Here is an 11472-nt window from a genome sequence, read left to right as displayed (position 1 = left end):
TGCAGGGCAGAGCCTCTCACTCGAAGCCTTGTCCCCACGGATATCTGGACAAGAGACTAATCCCTCAGTTCTTCCAAAATCGAACCTGGAAAAACTTTCCTCGCCGAGAAAGCATGGGTGATTCCTCCAGGATATTTTTATTCTAACGTGGTCAAGAGCCTTAACGTAGTCAAGAGCCTTAACTAACCAAACCGATCCGACTGAAACCAAAAGTCACATGGTCAGATTAGGGAAGAGACTTGCACTTGGATCATAGAGACCAACGCTTTTTTCCTCATCGAGAGGCACAGCCGTTGATTCTTTTCCATAGAACAAGGACTATTCGGGATTTACTTCATCTATCGTACCATAACAGAATTTAGTCTCATTTTAGGGATCCATCAGTCCAGCCTCAGTCCCATGGGTTAGCCAGCTGCCCAACCACTGTAGTGATAGGATCCATTTTGGAATTTTGTTATGTTTTTTCCCAAGTACTAGGGAAAAGAGTTCCCAGGCCCCCTAGCTGGTGCTTCAAGCAAATTTCAAGATAGTCACACCACTTACACACCCAATATGAAATTGCCTGTTTCACAGATTCAGCTGTGAAACAATCTTTTAATGAAATTGCCTGTTTCACAGATTCAGCTGTCTTTAAAACAATCTTTTAATGAAATCATAGTATCACTGATCATAATCCTGCAAAATATCCAGTTGAATTCTAATTTCCAATCATTCTTTCATCGGTGTACCTATGGCATCATTGGCAACCAGGACGCTCACCACCTGTTCACTCAGAGGCCTTTTCAATAGTTCCTAGCTCATAGTACCCAGAAATATATTCACTTATAAAAATCCATATGGACTCTCCGTTGAGGATCAGCAAGATCAAGCAACAGATCCATATAAAAGAGCCATGGACTCATCCGTTTTGAGGACTAGCAAGGCCAATTAACCAGATCCATGCCCGAGTTCAGAAAACAACTCTAACTCCTTGTTCCATTTTCTTCCTCAATGCACGCGTGGGTATCTTCGGTGACCCAGAGCCCGAGCACTGTATGGTCAGCACCCTCTAGGCTCCTTCGCACAAGTCACCTAGAGCTTCACTCATAGGCTGCTTCCTTGGTCCCTCGTCCACCATACCGAAAGCTCACCATTTAAATCGAACCGAGGCTGGTCAAGACCTCGGCTGAGACCTTGCTACGCGAGACGTCCTCTGTTGACTCTCCGTTGTTCAGCTGTTGCAACTTTATCACTTAGGTCTCCACGACCTCATTCACTAGATGGTCAAAATACTTCCCCAGTATTCTTGACATAAAACAGTCATTTAAAAATAGGTCATAAATACAGTTTCTAACGAACTCTCATCTTTCCACATTGTTTCACATCATTTCTTGTTATTCCGCATTCTTCTACATCAATTCACATTGCTTAATCCACATCCAATCATATGTATTCCCATCGTCCTTCATCCATTCTCATCTAGTCCTATCATATTACATCTCATCACATCTATCCTCATCACATTTCATTCCATTCACATCTACCCATATCCATATCACATCACATCACATCCATTCACATTGCATCTCATCCATTCACATATATCCCGATTCACATCACATCACATCCATTCACATTGTATCTCATCCATTCACATCACATCACATCCATTTCACATCACATCACATCCATTTCACATCACATCTCATCCATTCACATCTATCTCGAGTCACATCACATCTATCTCGAGTCACATCACATCTATCTCGATTCACATCACATCACATCTCATTCATTCACATCTATCCCGATTCACATCACATCACATCCATTTCACATCACATCGCATCCATTCATCACATCGCATCCATTCACATCACATCACATCCATTCACATCACATCTCATCCATTCACATCTATCCATATCCATATCACATCACATCACATCCATTCACATTGCATCTCATCCATTCACATCTATCTCGATTCACATCACATCACATACATCCCATCCATATTACATCACGTCCACATCTCATTCTCATCCATTTACATCACATCACATCCTTTCACACATATCATCACATCTCAATCCCATCTCAACACATTCACATCCACATCCATTTACATCACATCACATCCCATCCACATCTCTTCACATCCACATTCACATCCATTTACATCACATCACATCCCATCCACATCTCATCACATCCACATCCATTTACATCACATCACATTCCATCCACATCTCTTCACATCCACATCCATTTACATCACATCACATCCCATCCACATCTCATTCCATCCACATCACATTCGCATCTTATCACATCCACTCACATCTTATCACATCCATTCACATCTTATCACATCCATTCACATCTTATCACATCCATTCACATCCATTCACATCTATTCTCATCTTATTCACATCGCATTCACATCGTATTCACATCTATTCACATTTAGTAACATTTTTTACTTTTGATACTGATGGGACTTTTCCTAAATTTCTGCCAATTGCTTGGCCTAGTTAAAGGTACTTTTTATCGATGGATATTTTCATATTCTTTCTCAAATTTCTCAAAATAAATATATTCAATATTCTTCTTTTGAGTAAAAGATTCATGGGATTTTAAAAAATCAATTCTACCCATATTTCCCAATAATGCTCAAAATTCCACTTTTGATAAATACTTATAATTTAAATTATGCTAAAAATTTCTTTTTTTTTTGCCATTTAATTTCTTGGATCTCAAATATCATGGGAATTCCTCTTCTTGCATTTAATTGATTGAATTCCAAATTTCATGGAAATTTCTCTTTTATTATAAAATAAATTTATCTAAAATTTCTCTTTTCTTTAATAAAAATATCCATTATTTCAAATATGCCAAGAAGTCCACTTTTACCATTTAAATGATTGAATTCCAAATGTTATGGAAATTCCTCTTTTATCATTTAAATTTTCTCATACATAAAATAAATTTATCTAAAATTCCTCTCTAAATTCAAATAAAAATATCCATTAATTCAAATATGCCAAGAATTCTACTTTTACCATTTAAATGATTGAATTCCAAATGTCATGGGAATTCCTCTTTTATCATTTAAATTTTCTCATGTATAAAATAAATTTATCTAAAATCCCTTCTTTGAATAAAAATATTTATTATTTTAATATACCAAAAATTATCTTTCTCCATTTAATTACATGGATCTCCATTATCATGGTAATTTCTCTTTTCTTTAATAAAAATACCAAAAGTTTCTCTTTTCTTTAATTAATTATTTATGCATAAACACTAAAAATTAGTTTTCCATGAATTTGATGAAAATCATTCTTTTAGCATAGGATGACCAATCCTAGAATATGGTAGGAAGTCCTCTTTTCACATTATGCATAAAAATAAAATATGTATTATTTTCTAAAATTTTTACCATAGCTTCGTTTGCTATTACTGATAATTTTTACTTTTTCTAAAAAGATTAAGACTTTGTAATACAATTAGGATAGAAGAACTATCCTTAATCTTAATTCCAAATTATGAAATTAAATCATAAATTTACCATAATTTTATTAATATAAAAGCATAAAAATCCATTTTCTTAACCTCTAGCTTAACAAGCTTAGAGATTGATTTTGAATTAAGAATTTATCAATGAGAAGCATTCATTTGCTTAAGAATTAATCATAGGAATGACTATTCTTTTGGGAGAGAGAGATATACATAAAAAGCATCCTAATTAAGCATAAAGATTAACTTTTTTGTGATTAATCATTAGAATTCTTATAGAAAGCTTGATTTGCATTGAAAATGATTAATTTGAAACTTCTCAAGCTTGAGAGGGGTTGAGAAGTGAAATCATTGAGAATATAATCAAAAACCATGAAATTACTTCTTACCTCTAGATTTTGCTTGCTTCTTTATCTTAGAAGGAAGCCCCCAACCAATCAATTGGTTTAGAATGTTGAGAAGAAAGCTCCAAGGATTGCTGAAGAGAGAGAGAAGCTCCAATCTCTCCAAAAGTAGAGGCTTTTTAAGGGATAATAGAAAATATCATTATTTTAATGTAATACTGGCATGGTATAGTTCACAGATTTTCTTACAAAAGACTAAGGATCTATTTATAGGTGAGGGAGGCCACTAACCAAGTCCAACTGGGTTCTAGAATTTTTTAGGTTCAGTTTGACTCAATTTGGACAATATTTGGACCAATTTAGCTCTCTTTTTGATTTGGTTTGATCCAGGAGAGAGGAGAGATTAAAAATATCACAATTTTTTTGAATTAAAAACTCATCCACATGTGTGAATTAGGCACCTACCTCAAGAGTCCCCCTCTCCTTACCAAGGTGTTAAAAATGCATCATTATTCCAAAATATCTTATTTTTTTAGTAATATCTCATAGTTTTTAACTAATAAACCTTGTACTCGGTCAACTCTTCATCTTATGTGAGCATTGACTCATTTTTGGATATTTTCTTTTATTCTTTGGATTTATCTCATCCCAACACTTGGATTAATCCAATTGGCCCATTGAAACCTTAATTAGACCATAATCCAAAAATTTCTGAAAATGTAAACCCTTAGGCTAAGGTCCTTTATACACATTTTCAATTAATTCCAAATGCACATTGGAAATTTCTTTTTGAATTTCTATTTCAGGGGAATCCATTTTAGACACTAGGAGGATTTTTATATCAAAAAATATCTCAATTTTGGATTATCTCTCTTTAGACATTTTCTCTCTCTAGGCCAAAACAGGGTAAAACAAGATCTTTCTTCTATTTCAGAGAGGGGATTAATTACAAGAATAGAAAGGGGGGTTCTTACACCTTTACACCTCAAAAGCTGGAGGGAGGAATCTTACATACAGGAGCTTCATCTCCATAAACTCAACCAAAATGACTCAAACCCTCAACTAAAACATCAAAACAAGAGACTAAAACCATTCACAGCCCACACAAACCAATCTTGCTGACTTCTTCATATAGGCAAAACATCAAAGTGTCTCACACAACAGCCCTAAGGCTTGGGCGCAAACATGTCAAAGAATAACACCAAAAGCGCTAGGATCCCTCACAAGTAGACCCCAACGACGATAGCACTTCAAAGCATAAACTTCAGCGGCTCCAGTCGAGAAAGAATTGAACTGAATCAAGTCTCTAACAAAGGTGCCACACAGATACCCTGGGGGGGACACACCTCCTAGTCGACTCTCTAGTCTTCAGCTCTTCCTTTTCTCTGATCCAAACAACTCCTCTCACACTACACTTTCTTCTCTTATGCAAACTTGAATATAAGCAGGAACTCTAGCTTGCTAGCTTCGTGAGATGAAAACAAACCTGTTAGGAGACACACTCCACTGTAGTCTTCCTCTCTAGTGGTCTCTCATGCCTCTCATTTAAACCACCCCTCGATCCACCACAATTCTCCTTTTTCTACCCTATCAAATGTTGCCTTGCTTCCTTCCAGAACGCTACGCCACCCGCCGGCTTACTCGTTCTCCCATGCTCTTTCTTTTTTCATTCGTACATCCTCTTATCCACTTGGTTGCCACGCTGCTCTTCCATTTGGGATCCACTACACATCACATTATATACACTACACCCATCTATACATCATATTTAGGATGGGCTTGAGATTTCCCTCACAATGTTTACATCAAGTTTCACTTCCATCATTGTCTAGCCAATACCTAGCATCATTGTCTATCTTATCCTTAGCATAAATCTTATTGTCTAGCCTATCCGTAGAATAGATCTTATTTCTATGAGTGGCCTATCCCCAATATAGATCTTACTGTACTTTTAAGCTTAAGCTTGTTCATGATGTTCATGCCTCAATGAAACCATGCATTAGCTCAAGTTAGTTTTGTCCTTTGTCTTGTTTCATGTCCTTTTTTTCTTCATGTTGTGAAATAGGGTATAAAACAAGAATCACTTAGCATTATAAATGTCTAGTTGATGGTTACTTCTTAAGTGAGAATTGAGATGTGAAAAGAACTAATGAGGACAACATAACCAAATGCCAAAATTATCAAGACGGACTTTGCATTTTGATGAGAACCTTTTTTGTAAATTAAGAGAAATAAAATTTATGGTTTCACTCATGTCATCCGTATTCATAATTAGGTACACTTGAAATTAGCAAGTTGGGAGTGATTAGGGTGGATATTAATGGATTAGGCAAGCTAGGAGTGATTAGGTTGGCATAATCCAAGTAGAAGAAAAGTAATTAGTAATAATGATAAGACAATGATAATGCTAGAGAGGTTATCCAAACACACACAGCTTCCATTAGGTAAGGAGTTGAGGTAGCCCATGGCTTATCTTAATACTCACCTAAACATGCCCTAACCATATCCCTTGATTCTAGGTCCACCTCCCCATGATTTGAGGCTCATTCAATGTTGATTGAGAATTTTGCTAACATATCCACTTAAAGTAGGCGTCTTCTTCTTGGGAAATCTAAAAAGAGGATATTGGACCATTCATAGCAGTGAGATCCATTCAAATTTCCTAGGCTCTCTCTTTTTCTTGGAAATGTGAGAAAGCCGACAAATGTCGATCTATTGCAACATTATGAATCTATCTTCGCGTAAACTTCTCTACAAGTAGTCATGCCTTATAAGAGATTGGCTTAAGGGGAGTCTCAAGTTGTTCTAACTCCAAAGAAGAGGATGAAAGCATTGAGGACGAATTTGATATTGGTCTTGAGAGTGAACCTGAAAAGAAACATATTCCTAAGGATCCAATCAATAAGCTTGGCCAGTAACAATTTTATGAAGGTAAAAATTTAAATCCTACTATCCTAATTTCATACAAAGGAATTTGGGATAGTTTTATGAAGGCAGATATACCAATTTTATACGAAGGAATGTGGGATAGTTTTATGAAGGCAAATATATAAATGTAACTAACCTAATCTCCTACAAAGGAAATATCTCTACCCTCCTAGATGGTAGAGCTAGAGTGAGCATCGTCAAAAAATCTTGTTGGGAGAAGTGGGGAAAGTGGGAAAGCCATGGCTAGAACCCACTAGACTCTACCCACTAGAGTCTGTAAAAATGGTTGATAGAACACCTGAAAGGCCTCTAAGGAAGGTCAACCATATGCACATGGATACGTTTAGAATGAAATTTGAATATACTTTTGTTATCATGGCTAGAAGTGGGGAAAGCAAGAAAGCCTCAAGGTGGTCCATCATAGAGTGGGACCCAAATTTATAATTCAAAGGGTGAGGACATTTCCTTGTACATGATGAGTACCGCCTCTTGTGAATATATACTAAGCCATGACCAATAGAGTGTGAGTTAGAAGGAATTCTCTCTAAATGAATCTTCAAAGCTAAAAGAAATTGGAAAAGATTAAAAACAAATCATTGACTACTATTGGCTCTGCTCCTCATCTTGAAAGTAAAGAACACTTCTTAAAGTATGTGAGGGTGGTCGAAGCTCACATAAAGCTTATGGAAACCCTAAGCAAAGAAACGGAACCATGACAATTGTCTAGGATTTCTAACAGACAAAAATTGTGCAATCCCTATGTCTTATAGACATAGGTGCGGACATAAACTTAATATCCTATGAAACATGGGAAAGCCTAGGCAAACGTAAACTTCAACTAGTTCTACACTCCTTTAATGGTTATTCTTCACATTGCCTTGGCTTGTTAAGTACCTCCTACTAAATTGGAAATTGCCCTTGGTGGAAGATAGTTTCAATATCATAAATGCAGGTGAAATGAGCAAGGAGGTGATCTTGAGTAGGAATTGGTGGATGGCTTCTAAACTTAGGCAAACTTGAAATTCAACTCGTTCTACACTCCTTGATGGTTATTCTTCATATTGTGTTGGCTTGTTGTCCTAGTGGTGGTGTGGGTAGGGGTCACTTAGGCAAGCAGGGTAGGCCATGAACCCTCGTCCATTGGAGTTGTTGAGGCAGATCCACCAGCGTTTAAGACACTTTTGATTGTCAATGCTCTTGGATCGTAGATAGGAGTCGATGTGCGTTTTGTTACTGAGAGAATCCAACATGTGGTGTAGTTATTTTCACACATAGTACCTTTATTGATCGAGGTTGGCATCTATTTTTTTATTTGTTTACTTACATGTACGCTAATGTCGTGTAGTTTTTTCTATGTATCTGATTCATGTTTGCTCTTTTTGTGGACACCTCCACATTCTACTACTAAGCCAACATTGTCAGAGGCAGTCTCGAGAGACTGAGTATAGAGATGGAGCACATGAGGGTAGAGATGGAGAAGATGAGAGTGAGGATGGGAGAGCACCAAAAGAAGTTATATGAGGAGGTCGCGAGGCACTGCATAGCCAAGCATAGGGTAGAACACGTTTTTTAGTAGTCTGAGATAAAGTTCGAGTAGCTAGGGAATGTTCTAGAGGAGAGTAGGCACACAACTCTTGAGCACGTTGGCGATGCTGGACCTAGTGGTATGTCTACCAAGACATATTAACATAGAGTCATGACAGTTGAGCAGATTACACATGTGGAGTGGGAGACATGTGTGGGTGTTGACTTCACTCTTTGGATAGAGAGCTAGGCTAGGGTGTGGGCATCACAGGAGAGAGAGGCACAGAGGGCTCTTGATGTAGTGTGGACATACATACTATGCACCCCCACGATGGAGGGAGCCTAGTGGAACACTACTATTGCACAGTGAGTTATAGAGGCTCCTTGACACCGAGGTCATTTTGTAGGGATGATGATCTAGATTGGATAGACTTGGATAGTGACAGTGACTAAACCCAGAGTAGCTAGGTTAGTACTTACTTTTGCGGTCATTATATGATGTTTTTTAGTGTTTTCTAGTGGCTAAGCCTAAAGCAGTTGAGCTAGCACCCTTATGTTATAGTTTCATGATTTATCCCATGTATTATTCTGTTATATTTACACATCATCCCATTTTAGTTTCATGATTTTTTCCATGTATTATTTTGTTATATTTATACATCATCCCATTTCGATTGCATAGAAGGGTATCATTGAAAATTGGGCCTTCGGCATGCGCATTGCACAAAAATGTGGTTCAATGGTGACCAAAATTTGTAGGAGTGTGTATGGGGTCCTTACACTCATTGTTGCAAAGTTTGGTCACCATCAGACCACATTTGTGTGCAATGTGCATGACAAAGGCCCAATTTTCAACGCGTTGTGACCTTAGAGAGCCCATTGAAAATTGAGACTTTGGAACACACATTTCACACAAATGTGGTTTGATAGTGACCAAACTTTGCGAGAGTGTGTATGGGGTCCCCACACTCACTATTGCAAACTTTGGTCACCATCGGACCACATTTATGTGTGCAATGTGTGTGCCGAAGGCACAATTTTCAATGGACTCTCTAAGGCCATATAACACATTGAAAATTGAGCCTTTGGCACGCTCATTGCACACAAATGTGGTCCTATGGTGACCAAACTTTGCAACAATGAGTGTTTGGACCCCATACACACTCTCACAAAGTTTGGTCACAATCAAGCATCATTTGTGTGCATGGTTTGACTTTGTAACAGTGAGTGTAAGGACCCCATACACACTCTTGCAAAGTTTGGTCACCATCAGACCACATTTCTTTGCAATGTGCGTAAGGCCTAATTTTCAATGTGTTGTGGCCTTAGAGAGCCCATTGAAAATTGGGCCTCTGGAAGACACATTACACACAAATGTGGTCCTATGGTGACCAAACTTTGTAAGAGTGTATATGAGGTTCCCATATACACTCTTGAAAAATTTGGTCACCATCCGACCACATTTTTGTGTAATGTGCATGCCAAAGATCCAACTTTCAATGCGTTATGGTGCTAGAGAGTCTATTGAAAATTGGGCCTTTGGCACACACATTGCACACAAATGTGGTCTGATAGTGGTGGCCAAACTTTGTAAGAGTGAGTGCAAGGACCCGATACACACTCTTGCAAAGTTTTTCCACCATCGGACGACATTTGTGTACAATATACATGCCAAAGGCCCAATTTTCAATGGGTTGAGAGCCCGTTCAAAATTGGGCCTTTGGCATGCATATTGCACATAAATGTGGTCGATGATGACCACACTTTGCAAGAGTGAGTGTGAGGACCTTATATAAACTCTTGCAAAGTTTGGTCACCATCGGATTTGTTGCCATATATATAGGCAGTGATGTGTGTGAACACACTTAGGACCGCCGGGGCACTTTTTCCCTCTTTAGGAGGTTTTTTCCCCCGGCTTGTATATACGCCCATCATTCTAGGGCTAACTTATCTTTTGTACATTGACACAATCTAATACTTCGTGTTGTGTGCATTCTTGCTTCTTCTTCTCCAAGCTTTGTGTGCTTTCTTGCAACCCTAATTCCAACAATTGGTATCAAAGCAGGCATCGGCTCTCAGGGCTACGCCGCCAGCACCCTCCGACTCACATTCTCCAATTGAGGTGAGTTTTCACGAGCACTTGTAGGTCCCTATACTTTGCAAATAAGTCCTTAGGGCTTTGCGTTCTCAGAATTTGCATCTAAGGTTGTTTCGGACTCCGTTTTTGCATTTCAAGTTCTGCACAGGTGTTTTCGTCATTTTCTGCAGAAATTTCGACAGTGCAGCTTTCTGCAAAACAGGCATACGTGTTCTATTGTGGACCGTGCTACATAGCACAAGTTGTCTTCTGTTCAGTCTTTGCTTCATTACAGGTAGCTTTTGCATTAGTTTCAGTCAGTGGCCATGGCTGATAACAACAATGATGTATTTCGCATGTTGTATGCTGAAGATAAACTGGATGGAGACAGCAACTACCCACTTTGGGCATACATGATGCAGCATGTTTTGGTTGCAAAAGGAGTGTAGAACATTGTGCAGGGTATGGATGTACGTCCAGGTTCTGTGGATGTAGGATCTGTTGAGGATGTTGCAGGATCTAGCAGCTCTACTGTTGCTGTTGTTTTACCCTCCACTGCTGAACAAGCTCGTTCAAACGTAACATCACCCCACATATTCATTCAGCTAAAACAGCAAAATAGGCTTGGGATATTCTAGCTGGTTTGTATGCAGGTCGTAACGAGGCAAAAATCGCTTACTTGCGTAAAGAGCTAGAATTGAAGATTATGCAAGAAGATGATGACATGAATGTCTTTCTTGCTGAGATTAAAGATCTCAAAGAACAGTTGATTTCTGCAGGTAAGATTATTCCTGATCATTCTCTTGTGCAGACTATTCTTGATGCTTTACCTGAGACATATCAGACTTTTGCTTCCACGTGGAGACTTCTTAATGAGGACAGACCTGATGCTGTCAAGTATGATACTTTAGTCAACAAGCTCTTGCAAGAAGCGCAGTCCAGGCAAAACAGGGCTAGGCAGCGTGCAGTTGATCAAGCATTTATTGCTGCCCAGCAGCAGAGAAGAAGTGGTAAGGCAGCCCCTTCCACTGTTTCTTCTCCTATTAGTAGGTCTGCAACTTCTTCTCCTTCCACAGGTAGCAACAATAAGTCTGAGAA

This window comes from Cibotium barometz, chromosome 11, assembly GCF_041138505.1.
Source record: "Cibotium barometz isolate CiBa-2024 chromosome 11, ASM4113850v1, whole genome shotgun sequence".
NCBI lineage: Eukaryota > Viridiplantae > Streptophyta > Polypodiopsida > Cyatheales > Cibotiaceae > Cibotium > Cibotium barometz.
The sequence above is the reverse complement of the archived record's forward strand: the minus strand, read 5'-3'. Positions refer to the sequence as shown.